This window comes from Triturus cristatus, chromosome 6 (assembly GCF_964204655.1).
Source record: "Triturus cristatus chromosome 6, aTriCri1.1, whole genome shotgun sequence".
Taxonomy (NCBI): Eukaryota; Metazoa; Chordata; class Amphibia; order Caudata; family Salamandridae; genus Triturus; species Triturus cristatus.
In genome coordinates, this window is record NC_140589.1 from 821,915,545 (window position 1) to 821,934,080 (window position 18,536).

The 18,536-nt window shown below is 45.0% G+C and overlaps 1 protein-coding gene across 2 annotated transcripts in view; it reads right to left on the reverse strand.

Annotated features, from left to right (window-relative positions):
* The window catches only part of NLRC4 (NLR family CARD domain containing 4), a 222,480-nt gene that overhangs the window by 19,647 nt on the left and 184,297 nt on the right, over positions 1-18,536 (reverse strand). The window lies entirely within an intron of this gene.

The window sequence follows — 18,536 nt, forward strand, 5'->3', positions numbered from 1 at the left end:
ATTCCCTTCAAAATAACCCACCATCTGCACATAAAAATCCCACATAACAACATAGTAGCTAATAATAACACAATACAAAATACCATACAAACATACAATGCATCCCACACACAAACGCATTCAATTGTTTATTTTTTTATTTTTTTATTTGCAATTACTTTATTGGTCTTTACAAGGTATACAGAGAGTATATATCAGGGTCACCCGAATATATCCTAGGCAAAGTTTTACATTTGTATACATCGATTGAGGATAGTGCACCTTTGTGAATAACATGGGACTTATCACAGCAATCAATGACAGAGGGAAAAAGGAAAAGAAAAAGAAAAAGAAGAGAAATGAGGAAAGAGGGAAAGGTAGCATGCAATTGTAACAAAAAAAATGCAAGCTAATAATAAACATACTGTGTTACATGTGTCTCTCTCTCTATACCTCTATCTGTCTCTACCTCTCTCTCTACCTCTATCTTTCTCTCTCTCTCTCTCTACCTCTCTCTCTCTCTACCTCTCCCTCTCTTTACATCTCTTGCCCTCTCTTTACCTCTCTACTACTCTCTACTACTCACTCTCGACTCTCTACTACTCACTCTCTACTACTCACTACCTCTCTATCTCCCTCTCTACTACTCTCTACCTCTCTACCTCTCTACCTCTACCTCTCTAAGCGCACACATATATATATATATATATGCATATGTATGCATATGCATTTATATATATGTATGTGTATATATACATACATATATAAGGAAAATGCTACTAACCAGTATGCATCTGTTCTTGGCATGTAGAGCTGCAGAGCCACACACTAAGGATAAGATCGACATCTGGTGTTGGGCTCGGATGATTGCAGGTTGTTGTTGTCTTCGGAAGAAGTCTTTGGTCACGAGATAGGTGACTCCTCCTCTGGACAACAGTGCGCATGGGCATCCACTCCATCCTCAGATTGTTTTTCGCCATGATGGAGTGTATAAGAAGTAGAGAGAAAAGATGTCCATGTGTAGTGTCTAATTAAGACAATGCTGAAACAGATACAGGTCCCGGGGAGGCGGGTGGGCGTGTGTGGCTCTGCAGCTCTACATGCCAAGAACAGATGCATACTGGTAAGTAGCATATTCCGTTCGAGGCATATGAGCTGCAGATCACACACTAAGGATAGACTATATAGCAGTGTCCCCCCTAGCGGTGGTCACCTGTATCCGTTGCAGCAGTTTGGAATAGAGTTTTTAGGACAGCCTGGCCTACTGAAGCTTGTTGTTTGGAATGCACATCGACACAGTAGTGCTTAGTGAAGGTGTGTGTAGTAGACCATGTGGCTGCTTTGCAAATGTCTTCTAAGGCGATGTTCCCTAAGAATGCCATAGAAGCCCCTATTTTACGCATGGAATGCGCCCTAAGGGGAACTGTAAGAGTACGTTTAGCCTTTTGGTAACATATTTGGATACATTTAACTATCCACCTGGCTATACCCGATTTGGAAATGGGGTTGCCCTTATGTGGTGGTGCGAAAGCAACAAACAGTTGGTTGGTCTTTCGAAAAGGTTTGGTTCTGTCGATGTAATAAAGCAAGGTTCTTTTAACATCTAAGGTATGAAGTGCCCTCTCGGCTACTGAGTCTGGATTAGGGAAGAAGACTGGTAGTTCGACTGACTGGTTTAGATGAAAAGGGGAAATGACTTTAGGGAGGAATTTTGGGTTTGTTCTAAGAACCACTTTGTTCCGATGAAGTCGTAGGAAGGGTTCTTCAAGAGTTAAGGCTTGTATTTCACTTACTCTTCGCAGGGATGTGATTGCGACAAGGAAAGCTACTTTCCATGTTAGGAACTGTAGTTCGCATTTGTGCATTGGTTCAAATGGGGGACCCATGAGCCTTGTTAGAACAATATTAAGGTTCCACACTGGTGAAGGTGGTAATCTTGGAGGAATAATTCTTTTAAGACCTTCCATAAATGCTTTAATGGCCGGTACCTTAAAGAGGGACAGGTGTTGCCTATTTTGCAAGTAGGCTGCTAATGCCGCTAGATGTAGGCGTATGGAGGAATAAGCTAAATTGCATCTTTGCAAGTGTAGCAAGTAGCAAATGATGTTTTGGATGGACGCATCCAGTGGACGTATGTCATTGTTAGTGCAGTAAATGGCAAATCTTTTCCATTTTGCTGCATAACACGCCCTAGTAGTAGGTCTTCTGGCTTCCTTTATAATATTCATACAGTCTGGAGGGAGGTTGAGGTATCCGAACTCTAAGACTTCAGGAGCCAGATTGCCAAGTTCAGAGTTTGAGGATCGGGGTGTCTGATTTCTGCATGGTTCTGGGTTAATAGAGCCGGGGAGAGACGCAGTTTTTGATGTGGAACTAGAGATAGTTCCAGAAGTGTGGCGAACCAGGGTTGGCGTGCCCAAGTGGGAGCTACTAGGATGAGCGTTAGCGACTGCTGTTTCAGTTTGAGTACTACAAATGGAATGAGTGGGAGAGGCGGAAAAACGTACGCAAATCTGCCTGACCAGTTCATCTGTATTGCATTGCCCTGTGACTGCGGGTGTGGAAACCTGGCGGCGAAGGTTGGGCATTTTGCGTTTTCTTGTGTGGCGAACAGGTCTATGTCTGGTTGTCCCCACTTTTGGAAGAATGGGAGTAGGACTTTGGGGTGTAATTCCCATTCGTGTATTTGCTGTGTGTGTCGACTTAGGAGGTCGGACACCTGGTTCTGAACCCCTGGGAGGTGTTCTACTAGCAGGTAGATGTTTTGGGGAATTGCCCATCTCCAGATTTGTTGTGCAAGTTGGGACAGTTGTAGAGAATGTGTCCCCCCCTGCTTCTGTATGTAATACATTGTGGTCATGTTGTCCGTGCGGATGAGGACAGTTTTGTTTTTTAGGTGCACTTGGAAGGACATCAGTGCTAGGAATACCGCTAGAAGTTCTAGGTGATTGATGTGGAGCTGTTGCTGTTGAGTAGTCCACCTGCCCTGAGTGGTGTGTTGAAGGAGGTGGGCTCCCCATCCTGTAAGAGATGCGTCGGTCGTCAGCACAATCTGTGGAAGAGGCTCTAAGAACGGCCGCCCTTTGGACAGGTTGATGGTGTTCCACCACTTCAGTGAACGAAGTGAGTGGCTGTCCACCAACACCAGATCGGTAAGTTGTCCATGGGCCTGGTTCCACTGTTGTGCTAGACATTCCTGTAGGGGACGCATTTGAAGGCGTGCATGGGGTACTATAGAGATGCATGATGCCATCATGCCTAAGAGTTGCATAAACACTCATGCTGGAAGAGAGTGTTGTGACATTTTTTGATGAGATTTTGTATGTTGGCTATCCTGGCTGTGCTGGGGTAAGCTATGGCCTTGGATGTATCTATGGTGGCTCCCAGGTATTGGTGTACGTGGGAGGGTTGTAGTTGAGACTTGGGATAGTTGATTGTAAATCCGAGCTCGTGTAGGGTTTGAATAGTGCGGTGAGTGTGGAGAACGCATTTGTCAAGAGTATTGGCTTTTATGAGCCAATCGTCCAGATAGGGGAAGACATGGATTTGTTGTCTCCTGAGATGCGCCGCCACTACTGCTAAGCATTTGGTGAATACCCTGGGTGCGGTTGTCACTCCGAATGGGAGAACTGTAAACGGATAGTGCTGACCGTCTACCACGAATCGTAGATACTTCCTGTGTGCAGGATGCATGGGGATGTGAAAATATGCGTCCTTGAGGTCTAAAGTGGCAAGGAAGTCGCCCTGTTGAAGTAATGGAAGGACCTGTTGGAGAGTGATCATGTGGAAGTGGTCTGATTGTATATACTGGTTTAGTAGTCTGAGGTCCAGTATGGGTCTTAAGGTTTTGTCCTTTTTGGGAATGAGGAAGTATAGAGAATATACTCCTGTGCCCTGATGTTGGAGTGGAACTGGTTCTATTGCGTGTTTCTGAAGCAAAGACTGAATTTCCTGTTTGAGGAGCGTGAGGTGGTGAGACGACATGGGACGGTGTTTGGGTGGTATGTTTGGGGGGGTGTGTATGAGTTCGAGGCAGTAGCCAGACTGGATAATTTGTCTTACCCACCTGTCTGTTGTGATGGAATTCCAGACAGGTAGGAACTGTTGAAGTCTTCCCCCGACCGGAGTGGAATGGTCTGGGGGGAGTGGTGGTAAGTCACTGTTTAGTGGCTGTAGAGGTGCGGGTGTTGTTTTTGCCCCGCCCTCGGCCTTTGGTATTATTTCCCCTGTAACCTCCTCTAAAGTATCCTCTATTAGGGGATGTTTGACCTGGTGTTTTGAAGGTGGAAGAGTTGTCTGTTCCCACATTTTTGGAGGCCCCTCTATAAAAGGAGCGACGAAAGGAGCCTCTGGCTTGAGGAGACTGTAATGCTCCCATTGATTTGGCAGTCTCATTATCTTTCTTCATTTTTTCTAATGCAGTGTCTACTGCGGGTCCGAATAGTTGCTCCTGATTAAAGGGTTGAGCAAGAATGGTGGTTTGTACTTCCGGCTTAAAGCCGGAAATGCGGAGCCATGCGTGTCGTCTAAGTAGCACGCTTGTGTTGACTGTCCTAGAGGCGGTGTCCGCTGCGTCTAATGCGCATTTGATGGAGGCATTTGATATTAGTTTGCCCTCTCGGATAAGGTCATTGGCCTGTGATTTGTATTGATCAGGCAGGTGTTGCAAGAGGTCTTCCAGTTGGTCGTAATGAGCCCTATCATAGCGAGCCAATAGGGCTTGTGTATTGGCAATACGCCAGTGGTTAGCAGCTTGTGCGGCAACTCTTTTGCCGGAAGCCTCTAAGAGTTTAGACTCTTTGTCTGGGGGCGGTGTTTCTCCGGTTGTTTGGGAGTTTGCCCGCTTTCTGGCATTTGACACGACTAAAGAGTCTAAGGGGAGTTGCGCTTTGATGTACGCAGGATCCTGTGGTGCCGGTCTGTATTTTTTTTCTATCCGGGGGTTAAGAACCCTGGCCCTAACAGGGTCTTTAAAAACCTCAGTGGCGTGCTTTATCACTCCCTTAATCATGGGTAGAGTGTGAACGCTTTTTTGCGACTGCTCAAAGGTGTCGAGGAGAAAATCTTCCTCAGGTGTGTCTGTGTGCATGGTGACGCCATGGAACAGTGTCGCCCTGTTTATAGGCTGACCAAACCCCAAATGGTCATCAGGCGGGGAGGGTTTTGAGGGGTATGGAGTGGGATCAGGCATGTCGTCTATGGGTGCCGTGTCCGGGAGTGTAAAGGTATCATTAGGATCAGTGGTATCATCAAGCAAATCCGGGTCTCCCCCTCCCCCTAAATCATCATCATCTTGTGGAGATGGTGTGTGAGAAGGAGATGGTAAAGGAGAGGGCGGTGGGGGTGGCGGGGAAGGGATAGGAGGTAAGACAGGAGAGGAAGGACGTATTGGTGAGGTGGCACAGTCCTTCTTCTTTGGAGGAGCTGGGGGAGGTGGTGTGTCCAGCTTCCTTTTCTTATATGGCACTGCTGTGACATGTCCTGTTTTCGGATTGATGTAAATCCGTTTTTCCTTGGATCTGGCCGAAAAAGTTCCTCAGTGTCCGAAGGTGGCCTTGGCGCCGACTTTTTGGGTTCCGATCTGGGCTTTGTGAGATCGGCAGGTTCTTTGTGGACTTTTCTTGGCACCGAGGATGTTTTAGGTGCCGAAGAACTTTTCGGGTCCGATGGAGTTTTCGGTGCCGAAGAACCTTTCGGTGCCAAAGGACCTTTCGGCGCCGACGAACCTTTCGGTGCCGGTGGGGACCTCGGTGCCGAAGAACGTTTCGGTGCCGTGGAGACGTCGGTGCCGAGTGACGTTTCGGTGCCGATGGAGATTTCAGCCTCGGAGCCTGCTTCGGTGCCGAAGGTATTGTAGGCACAATAATATGAGGTTTGCTCGAGCCCGAGCCACCTGCAGGCTTAGATGTCTTCGGAGCCGGGCCCGGGGGCGGGGCTTCTGAGGATGATTTTGGATCGCGACTGGGCCCAGCTGGCAGAGTCTTGACCAATGTCTTTTTTGGTGGGTTTGGGGTAGGGGAGCTGGTACTCACGGACTGCCCCGGATCAGAATCGTCGGCCTCGGACACGATCTGGAGGTCTTCGGAATCGTCGTCAGGGACATCCTGTGCAAAGATGTCTTCTGGTTCCGGTACCGGTTTTGCCATGATATGGCGTCGAGCTCTTCGGTCCCGTATCGTTTTCTTCGAACGGAATGCGGCGCAGGCTGGGCAGCTCGATTCGTTGTGGTCTGGTGAGAGGCATAAATTACAGACCTCATGGTGATCACTGTGGGGGAACTTTGCTCCGCATTGGGGGCATTTTTTAAAGGGTGTCCTTTCCATCAGCCGCGTCCGTAGCCGGTCCGATGGTATTTCGACGTCGAATTTTAAATTTTGAGAGTTGTTGCGATTGCTATGAAGTTTTCTGCTGGAGCGGAAAAAAGGTCATCCGAACCCAATGGCGGAAAAAACCAATCTGAGGATGGAGTGGATGCCCATGCGCACTGTTGTCCAGAGGAGGAGTCACCTATCTCGTGACCAAAGACTTCTTCCGAAGACAACAACAACCTGCAATCATCCGAGCCCAACACCAGATGGCGATCTTATCCTTAGTGTGTGATCTGCAGCTCATATGCCTTGAACACATATATATACATATATACATCTGCATATCTATATAAATACAAATATAAATGCATGCATACATATACATAGACATATATGCATATATGCATACATATGCATGTTATGTACATAAAAGCTTGCAAAACAATACTAAAAGCAAAGCTAAAAAGCCACAGAATTGCTTTAACTTAAACGAGGACGAGGCCTATTGCATTTTCAATGCTTGTTCTTGCTGGCTGTCTGGCTTCGGGTCTGTCTGGAAGACTCCCTGTCTGGTGTTAGTCATTGGACGTGCTTCTGCTGCGCACCTCTTCTTCCTCCTCTCCCTTTGCCCCATCCTCTGCCTAAAAAAGGAGGGGGAAAGTAGGGTTGGGGGAAGGCATGTGGTGGTACCGGATGGTACATCTGGTATGTGTGCCAGCCATGAGGGTTGCCTTGGAAAGGTGGTGGGCCGTAGCCCAACAGTGGTCGGGTTGTGCGGTCCTGCGGGTGTCGTCATATCCCCTGTTGCCAGAGCTGGAGTTGCTGCTGGATGAAGAATATTGTGTCCTTGATGTACTATTCTTGAAGGATGACACATTGCTGATGCCTGTCTTCTTTAAGTTGGGGGTAAACTTGTTCTTTGTCATACTTTTTGACATCCTTCTGTAGTTTGTTTATCTTCTGTTTGAGTAGATAATCCCTATTCTCATTGATTTCAGTGTTTATTTCCGCTAGTTTGTTCTTGTATGTGGTAATTTGTATCGTAGTTTTTAGGGAATTTTCTGCCATAGTGATCTTAAAGACGAGATCATCAGCCAATCGTTTGGCAGTATTGATGATTAGAATAAGCCATCCCTGGTGCATTTCCATGCCATCAGGGACCATTTCCTCCTGAAGATCATATCCTCTAGAAAATTGCGTGGCATGTTCCTTACGATCATGCTACCAGGGGCGATGTTGGCATGCAGATATTCCATCATAAGCAGACCGTGTGCTGTGATTTTCACGTAAAGACTTTTCATGGCGGTCAATGAGCACAATCCTCTGTTTGGTTGTTTCCTGAGGTGAATCCATCTGCCGCCAGTAATGAGGGTGCTCTGAGAATTTCGGATACCATGTCGTCATAAAAAAAAGTCCCTGGTGGAATTCCATGGTGGTGGTGGGGGGTCCCGGGAGGGGTGGGGTGGGGAGACAAGAGGAGGGGAAAGGGTCCAGTAGGGGACACGGACAAAAGAAGGGTTGGAACGGGAATAGGCAGGGGAGTCCCTGTAGAGATGATCACAAGAGTTCAATTTTTAAGTGATGTTTGTCCCAGGGGCAAAGAACAATCTTGTAGATTGCTGTTCACGCTTGGTCAAAAACTCCACAAAACAAGGGGAGGATGAAGAGGAGTTTGGTGATTTTTATGATTATGCAGCAGGTCTCATCAGAGATAGTGTAATCAAAGAGGAGTAGTGGATTGATGAACTAGGAAAAGATGAAACACTGCAGGCAGAGATGCAAGGGGTTAAAGGAGATTGGAACAAAAGCTGAGGAATCTTTGAATGGGTTTATTTGAGTGAAAGATGTGTTAGCATGTCAGAATGGTATGTTGATGCGAGGGACTAGATTGATTCCTCCGGCAAGCTTAAGAATGCAGTTGATTGAATTTGCACATAATAGTCATCCTGGCATTTAAAAAAACAAGGAAATTCTTAGACAAATATATTGGTGGCTGGGTATGGACATTTTGATCGAGAGAGCAGTGAAAGAATGTGTGGAACGTGGCAAGTGTGACAAAGCTTTGAAGCCCAGAGTACAATCCATGACTATAAGGAAACTTCCCAAGGAGGCTTGGGAGGAAGTGGCTACAGACATTATGGGTCCTATTAAAATGTAAAATGTGGACAAATATGTTGTTGGTTGATGTATATTTCAGATGGCCGGAAATTGAAATTACAAATTCAGTCAAGACAAGGGATGTCATAACATTCTTGGACAGTATCTTCGAAAAAGAAGGCTTTCCTTCCACTCTTTCGTCAGACAACAGGGTTCAGTTTACCTCTAGAGAGATGGTGACATTTCTGAATGATAGGGGCATTCATCACAAAAGAACTGCTCTTTATCATCGAGAAACAAATGGCATGGTGAAAAGGTTCAACCGGGTACTTTAGGAGACCATTCAGAGAGCGTTGGCCAATCAAAAGTGTTGGAAAATTGAGGTTTTGAACAAGGTCAAGTATTAAAGATTTACTCCCCATGCAGTGACTGGTAAAATTCTGTTTGAGCTATTTCGCCACAGAAAGCCATGCACTATGGTGTGCCCCTTTTGGATGCTTGAGAAATCACAAGTTTTGAGGAGTGAGAGAGATGACAAGGGACAAATTGAGAAGGAGTTGAAGAAGATGGGTGGGAATAAGAGAAGATTGATATACGAAAGGCAGTCAAGAAGACCGAAGACTGTTGCGGAGGTGGAAATCAGGTAAAAAACAGCAATCCTTGCAAATATCTGTCTTCACAGGGTTAAAAACTCCTATCCCCAATGAGAGTGATTAAGGTCGTTAATAATGCCATCAGAACAGAAAATCCCAGAGTATATGGAATCTCAGTAGAGTTGCGAAACTTACTGATGGCCTTTGTAGTGATGGCAAGGTTGGAGGTAACAAACGTGTTTTATGGTCGCTCTGTTGTAAAAGGGGGTGGCAACATGAATGGTGAATGTTTCAAAGGAGATGGGAGAAGAAGTACCATGGTTTAAGCCTAAATATGATTACAATCTAGGTGTGTAAGAAATTTGCATTACTTTTCCCCATGTCCAAGTTTATACGTTTTGACAGTGTGTCTATTGTACAGAGTTTTAGTTATATTGCACATAGTAATATAATTTTGAGTTGATGGCATTATTGTGCTGTTATTATTGAGAGGGAGATGTGTGGCATCTTTCCCTACTTCCGTCTATGTTTTTGTAAGGCACTCTCACAGGCTTGGGTGTTCTATGCCTTGTGGAAAACCGCCTGTGAAGGGTTCCAAGAAAGCAATGTATTGTTTCAAATAAAGAGGTTGTTGGAAAGAGCTGGAGTTGGAGGAATAAGGATGAGGTGTTTAATCCATCTTGAATAAAGAAGATTATTACTGGTACCTCTATGTGTGCAGCACATCTTAACATATGTGTCCAGCTTTGTGCGTGGGTTCCGTGACCAGTTGGGGGAGGCTGATGTTGCTGAGGTTCTCCAGCAGTACGATGAAGTTGGGGTCGTTGGGGTAGTCGAGTTGGAAGTTGAGTTCGCCAGCATTCAAATTAGTTCTCTAAAACTTTCTGTTTGTAGCTTGGGTTATGGTTTCTTATAATAGAAAATCCTCTCTTTCTTCCTTTCTGGGAGATGCACTTTAAATCAATTGTTTTTCTTTTGCAAACTGTGGTATGTATCGTTCATCAATTTTTTAGCTCTGTATTGTATGGTATGGGTTCATAAAAATGTATCCAAAGGAAACTTTGATATGATTCAGTTAATTGGATTATGCCATCTTTGATGATTTTGTACCTCTTTTCTTGCACATTTTTCATAAATGTACTACTGCAGACAGACTCTTAGATTCCAACAAAACTTCGGGCATTTGTGGGATGCAGAAAGGATTTAGAAGAGTACTACTGAAAATGTACGTATATTGAAGATTTCTATATGTAATGACATTCATAAAAAGCATGCATGGCAACATTCAACCTGGTTCCATGAGAAAGCATGACTCAATGAGCTTATGCTTTTTTTCTTTCTACACAGTGAATTAATTTGTCCTTTTGGAAAAACCTTCCTATACTTCCTCATTAAATAACGGTGTGTTGTCTCCCCATTTCCACTATGGAAAAATGCTTTGCTCTTGCCCTCTTCAAGAGTAAATATAAATCCATTTCCGCATGAGAAACAATCTGAAAAGGGTGCATGACTACCTACAAATAATAGATTTGTGGGGGTTCAACTACCAGTGCAAGTCCATATAACCAGCTGCAACCATGACTCCATTCCTCATGCACTGTGGTCATTGCGGAAGGCCTACCTTATTTTGGGAGACTTTATTATTGATTTCATCAATTATGTCTGTCATCAGTGATGTCAGGTATGTGAGGCCAAGTACTGTACATCTTATGGAAATGATTTGAAACATTTCTGATTGCCAGTTAAAGTATGGATGAGAACTTTGGGAAATCGACCCAGGCAGTTTGCCAAGAAGAAAAGATCACAGTCAAAGACAATATGATTGTTTTAGCTAGACCTGACGCTCCTCTTGAAATTATTCATCAGTGGACACAGGCTGATTAAGGACTTTGGCATTTTAAAAATCTGGTACTGTCACGTAACGCAGTATTGGGCTCACCAGTTTCAAATATTTGTAGATGAAGAAGGAGCAGAGAAAATTTCAAAAGGTAATGTACTATATAATTTCTATTTTCTTCTTTTTAGGTTGCAGGGACAAAATATATTGTCTTGTAAATTCCAAGGGACAATGGGACCTTCCCATGCCACACCTAGACAAAACATACCGATGCAGCTGTTGTTTGGGAAAACGTACTTTGGTCTTATTGGAATACACAAATAGGTAGCAGACACTTGGAGAGGGACCTTTCCAGGGAGAAAAGCAAGAGAGCACCTATGATGTAGATCTATCATCTATAGACTGAGATACGGGGTCTGCAAATAACACCCAGAGATCTTCTAATATATAATCACTCTGCTTCTATACAAGCGGAGGGAGGTTAGATTATACTGTCTTTTCCTAATGACAGCTCCTTTCATGATTTATGGACTAATTGCAATGCTGATCATATTTGTGTTATGCATTTTCTTGCTTATTGTGGCACTTATACTGCATATTAAAGCATGTTAGTGAAAATAAATATTTTAAGCTTGTTCGTGTCTCTGTCAGATCTTATTGTGGACAAGTACAAGAGTGTGAGCGAAAGGGTGTGTCTTGCAACCGCGATTCCTGGGAGAGTCTGGAGTTTGGGTTCTGTGGTGTCTAATCACTTGTTTCTCTGGGAGTGAGTAGGAGAGCAAGTGAGACACTATAGCTAGTCGGTCCTGGGCTCATGGGTACTAAGGTGGTAGGATGACTCAGTCCCAATGCACTAAGGTCCCATAACCCTATGCATAGTTCTGTGTGTGCGCAGAATCCCTGCAACACCCATGGACAGCCTCCTGTTGTAGTATTGAACGATTTACTGATGCTACCAATGTGAAACACAACCAACAAAAGAACAACTAGTATCTGTGTAAAATGATACACTTATAAAAAGTGGGATCATAGAGGCATTAACAAATAACATATAGAATACATTAGACTGAACCACTACATTAGTCTCTCACCACTGTGGTTAGGGGGTGTCATTTGAATTACATGCTTTACAATGTAAGTTCCATGGTGCAGCATGAACGCCAGAATGCCTATTTGATTTACTTCCTAGTCTACCGGGGTCAGATGTACGACCATTTTTTGCGGGCGCAAACCGGAAATCGGCCCATTTTCTGCAAAAATGGTCCTGGGATGTACAAATGCTATTCTGCGAGTTTGTGACTCGCAAAATAGCGTTTGCGACTCTTGCTGTTAGGAAGGGGTGTCCCTTCCTAACAGCGAGTCACAATGCAATGTAAAAATGTTTTGCGGATACAAAACACTCGCAGTTTACCACCTACTTCAAGTAGGTGCTAAACCACTCGCAAACGGAAAGGGGACTCCTTCTCCTTTGTGAGTGTGTGCAAAAATATTTTTTAAGAGCAGACAGTGGGACCACTGCCTGCTCTTCAAAAACGAAACAGAAATGTTTCATTTTTATTTTTTAAATGCATCTGATTTTCTTTAAGGAAAACGGGCTGCATAAAAAAAAAATGCTTTATTAAAAAAGCAGTCACAGACATGGTGGTCTGCTGACCCCAGCAGGCCACCATCCCTGTGAGTGCTGGCCTTTCCTAATGGGGTCGCAAATAGCACCTGCCTCATGAATATTAATGAGGCAGGCTATTTGCGACCCCCTTAGGAATCGCTAACAGTGTGTGAGACACTCTTGTGAATTGTATTTTGCGAGTCGCAAAGTGACGCAATTTGCGAGTCACAAAATGTGAGGGTCGTACATCTGGTCTTATGTCTGTTGTACTCAAAAAAACATAAGTATCAGATGATACATGCCCTATTTCAGACAATTACTGATTGCACAAATTGGACTGCCCTCGCTGCCTCCCCATCACCTACAACTGCAGCACTGCTTAATTAAGCACTGCAGTGTAGGCGGTGAAATGTCTGTCAGCATAAGAAATGTGGGCCACAGTCTGCATAGCGCAAGTGGTGGCTCTCCCGTCTTCTCCACAGAAGCACTGGAGTTGAGGTTTGATGCCTCACTAGGATCAATCATTTTCTTCTTTCCTTTTAATGTGTAATGCAACACTGGGCTCAATTACTTCACCAGGCAGGGGTCCATTTTTAGGTCTCGCCTGGCGAAAGCAGCGCATGCGCTGCACTCGCCATGGAGATGACCTTTTGGAATCGATTCAGCCAAAGCTGATTGCACGCGTGTCCAAATGGACAAAGATGGCTGCTCTCGCCATCCGCAAAGCTAAACATGCACGCATAGGGACAAAAAAATGAATTTTTTTGTCCCTACGCATGCATGGCATAGTGCTTTCGCTTTCCCAGATGTGCTGATGGGCCCAGCGGCACTGCTGAGGAATCCGCCACGGCGTGCGCAGCCACCGCTCGTTGCTCTCTTGCATCGAATATATTATACTCAAGAGCTAAAGTTGTGTTTTCATCCAATTCCGTTTTGCCCTGAGGAATCTGGTACATGTAGATTCATATCTCTAATGACAAACCTAAGCCACGAGTACCAGAATGGATACCGCTACGCACCCCTTACAATGGACAACTTGATAGCTTAGCATACCGTCACCTCTGGTGTCATAACACTGACATCACTGACAGGTCCGTTGCTTCCAGTTCCTACCTGATATGGGATTTCTGGACACTTCTAGGCCTTCCATTTGTCAAGAACAAATCAACCCCCCTGTATACAACATATTATCCATTCGCTATTGCTTTCCTTTGACTCTTAACAACCTTCAACGTACAGGGAACGAGCAGGGATGACGACACGTTCTCATTAGAGGAGTACCTCGACAACGACCCAATGTGAGGTCACAATCACTCACGTCCTGACTCGGTTAGTCATGCTGACGTTTTTCATAACATGGGGTAGCTTGGAAACGGAGCGGAGCGAGGTTTGAATCTGTCTGCATGTACTATGCATACAGTATACACTGATAGGTTCTCAGTGGAAAGGGGAGCAAGCTGGTGGGAGGCGTGCTATGGGGCTTCGGTGACTTGGAGGGCTTGAATAGAAATCCTAGAGCTAGGAGAGGTTATCTTAATGAGGTGCTAAGGTCAGGTTGACAGTCTCAGGGGCTGCGATTGTCAAATAGGCTTGGAACTTGCATAGTTTCACTCCGCGTATTTTCCCAGAGTCACAGGAAAACTGTGGAATTCTGGGGAGTTGTGTGTCAGGAGGAGTACTGTATTGCTCGGTCACCCGGCCTAGATATTACCTGAACTACCCTCTTCTACAAACAAACAATATCCGTAGAAGGAAGAGGGGAACCCTCGCTTAGCAACCCATAGCTTGAAAGTACCTGAGAAGCGAAACAACCAACTGTAGTCCAACACAAGGGCAGGAGACGGTTGGTAAATCTCAGTGCCTGATGCAAAACATGACCACACCTGCAGCTCATACCAAGGAGAATATAAGTCTTTTTTTTTTTTTACTTTATTTTCATTTTGATCACATTATAAGCATTACAGTTAACAGTTCACACAGTCTTAAAAAAAAGAAACAAGTTGCTAAGGTACATTGTTAATAAAATATAACAGTCTTTAAAAACCTAAATAGGTAATTTAAGATACTACTTAAGAAACACAAAGACGCACTGTCCAATAAACTCTGCGCTCCATGAGCTACCTAAGTCGGATGGCCGAGGACTATGAAGTGGGCGCCCTTCCCCAGGTTGACTCGATGCGGCCATATCAGAGGTACAGGCTGGGCCCTAGATACACTACTTAGGAAATGCATAGAAAATTGCACTATCCAATAAACTCTGCGCTCCATGAGCTATGTTGGAACAGACGGCGGCTCACCCCCTTGTCCACCACAGTCCTCCTACTTGGTGAAGCCCCCCCTTGAACTAACTTCCTTAACTCACGCTTCGGCAGTGGGATGTTGAGGGATTCAGTTCTCCGTCTGGCATTTTGGGGCCCTCAAACCTGTCTCCGCTCCAGGCCTCCTTCTGTACCAAATGAAAAACAGCTGCCGCACGTGAGGCGGCCACGCAGACCATGACCATATGTAATTCCCGTGTGCAGCGAAACCTCACTGGTGAGGGTGAGTCACCATCAACAATGCAGCGGTCAAACAGGTGATTTACAGATGAAGGGGTCGAGGTGCTGTGATGATCACTGGGCTGCTTTACTGAAGCACATCCCAGGGCCCAGAGGCTGATGGAGTTAAGAGAAAGAGCTGCTGGGAGAGTAGGGGGAAAAGGTCAAAGGTCAGACTGTGATACTACGGACAGTGGGAGATGTCTGAGGAAGAATACTAGTGGAGAGCGCAGTGAGTGCACCGGTAAACTCCGCTCTGCCAGAAGAGCGAAGCTTTACCAAACTTCACGATCCAAGCGGAGCGTGGATTACCAAAACTCAAACAGAGTCTACCGCCCACCCCTACTGCTGAGGGGGTTTTGACTAATGGACCCCACCACTGTCGGTAATAATGGTTGTAGAGGTGACGTCACCGCATAGTTAATAAAAGGGCCCAGGGAGCCTGCCTTGTTTTTTAATTCAAGTGCCACTTACCCCTGTGTCTGTGTCGTTACTTTTCTCCTGCTGTGGAGCCAACTAGATACGTGGTAACGCCACCAATTTAACAACTGGTGATGAGCGGGCTCTCGCTCCTCTTAAGCTTGCTGTCTCAGCTGCTTTGGTGACTGACGGTCTTGTTTGCTGGATGCAGAGCGTATCCTGTGGCCCAGATGCACTCTTGTCGCCCGCATTTCCACCAGCTCTCCTGTTTCCTGGGCGCCTGCACATGGCAGTGCAAATCTGTGTCCTGCATCTGTGCAGGAGATGTCTAGTTATCTCTAGCACACTGTGGTGCCTGCAGGGATTAGCCGTCATGGCAGGCTGCTTCTTCCAGGTCGTGCTGTCCCACCTGGTGCCTATGAGGCCTGGCCTTCACGACAGGCAGCTGGTTTTATTTCTAAGAGCAGAAGAGATGACTCTAATTTTGGTAGCCTGAGGGTGATCATGGGAAGTTAAATTAATCTTTATTCCAAGCTGCAGACTCCTCAACCCTGTAATTGTCACTGACAGCTGTGCTTCTAGTAAGGAACACAGGCCTTTTTACTTTGTCCTGCTGGGGACTGCCTTCCAGCACTTCCCTGGACAAGGTCTATTCAATATCCGTAAGTTACTGGGGTTCTTTTCTCCTGTCTTGGACAAGTATAAAGGTTAACAGTTGTGCGTTTTGTAATGTTTAGTTTAAAAACAGACTGTTGAGTCGTAGGGTCTGCTGCACTTTAGGTGAGTCATGTGCACAGAATTGTGCTTTACGTTTGTGCTAGGCTGCAAATGTCTATCCCAGATTATTTCAGTCTACGTGTACCCTAACCCATTCTCTTGAAACCACCTGTGAACAAGGGAGGTTTCCAGCCCATTAAAATTATCCCAAATATACGTTTTCCTGCCTGAGTGTAACTCACCCATGCTCTATTTCATGTGTTTTGTTATTCTTAGCAATGGGAGCAGAGCAAGCGTTCTAACAAAAGTGACAAACAAGTTGCATCTGAACCACAACAGTCAAGGCTTACTCTAGAGGTGGAGGAAGTTAGAAACTCAAATTCAGTGTGACACCAAAGTTAACATTCAATAACTTCAAGTGCTAAGCGTCAGGAAATAAACATACTTGAATTATCTGTTAAGTAAAGAGAATAATTGAAATTAATATATACACTCAAAAGCTTGAAGGTGTTGCGCCTTTCAGGGGTTTGCTAAGACTCCAAAAGTCTCCTTAGTAACAGATATTAACTTTTCTATTACATTGGCTCAATCGCTGAAGTTTTTAGGGGGATTTCTTAGGGGGTCTTGCAGGTATTTGTAAACATTCAGGTCTCGATATTTTTTAGTGGAAGAGAATTTTACAGATACAGCCAAGGTTACTGGAAATTTAACTTCACTTTGAGCATCCTTGGGTACCAGCTCAATACATCAAAGGGAAAATAGTCTCTGTCCAGTTCTCAAAGTACAAACAAATGATTATACCCCATAATTCACCACCCAAACAACAAGACCCTCATCCTTGGAAAAACTCTGCAGTGTGCCCAGTGATGTAGAGTTAAACACGTGTCCAGTTAAGGACACTGTCAAATTTATTGGTGTCTAGGGACCAGTTATGGGCCCAAATGGTTGTGCTGCTCTTAAGTTGTGAATTATACGAAATAGTGGGCACGTTCTTACTATCTGTCTCAAAAGTGTCTTGAAAGCAAAGGTGGCTCTTGTAGGCAATTTACTAGCGGATATCAAGATTTTCCAGTGGCAAGGCACCTATGGGGACCATTGCACCACAGCAAGTCCAGATGCAACCAGTAGGCTGGTTAAGGGTAAGCTGTCTGCAGCTTCAACCACCAACACCTCTGGTACTTCCAAGTTTGAAAGACAGATCAAAAGGTGCCAAAATCAGGGCAACCATCTCCAGCCAGCAAGCCTTGAGAAACAGAATGTTGGATAGCCTTTGTAAATGAAGAAGTGAAACAAATTAGCTCAATTAATGGCATTTAAGAAAATTCTATATCCTGAGGATGATAGTCTCCTTGTTGGCTAAATCCCATGGAATCTCTAGCACTGTCAGCGAATCGGTTTATTATGATCAGCTGCACTGAAGAGAGTATGAAGCCATCTGTGCCTCTACAATCCCTGCTTCATCAGTTTTCCAGAGATAAGCAGATCAGTGGCTGGGATGAGAGTAAAGACCAACCAGCCTCTGTGACCACCACTGCATGGATGTTTCTCCTGAAAAGTGGTGCTTACAAAAGCACAAGGGTTTCTTTGCCTCCACAACTGCCCCTCCAATTGTTTCCCATTACCTCCCCAGACAAGCAGCAGTAACAAGAGTAAAGTCTGTGTTCCTTCTGGACCACTGATGCATCTCTGTTCCCTATACCTCAACAAGTGGTGTGAATGGGACTGTGAACAACTTTGAGCCTTCTGGGGAGCCGCTGCATGAGTGACTTTCCTGTAAGAGATGCTCATCCACGGCCTCATTATTGAAGCTGTGACCATCCCCACAGACAGCACAGACCTGAGTGTAATGGCTCTTTTGTGCATCCGACTCGGCACCTAATATCGTTTCTTTTCCTATTACCTTACCTGAAACTGCCTTTTCTCAAAGTCTGTAGTGAAGAGGTGACCTCTGCACAACTCAGATGTAGTTCATGCAGTGCAGTACTCAGGTATGACTTACAGGGAGCTATGCGTATGTAAGATCTGTGTGCTACTGTGACACACTAAAGTATACAACAAGCATTGGCATAGTCAATAGGTCTCGCCTTTGGGACCTTATAAGTGTTTAACTATACAACAGTTGATGTTGTTGCACCAAGGATATTGTGCTGCATAACTAATTACTTATAAGGTCCTAATGGCGAGACCTATTGGCTATGCCAATGCTTGTTACATGTATGCAGGTGACATAAAAGTCATATTCGATTTATCCCACTGTTCATGTCCTCGGACATCAGTCAAATCCCAGAGGCCATGGGCAACTGCCTGGACATTACAAGCTGGTGGACATCCTTCAACACATACATTCAACAGAGCACAAAGAGTCCATCTGATTGTTTCTCACATTGCCAAAAACAGCACTTGCCACCAATATATGCCACTCATAAACAGCTACAAACATCT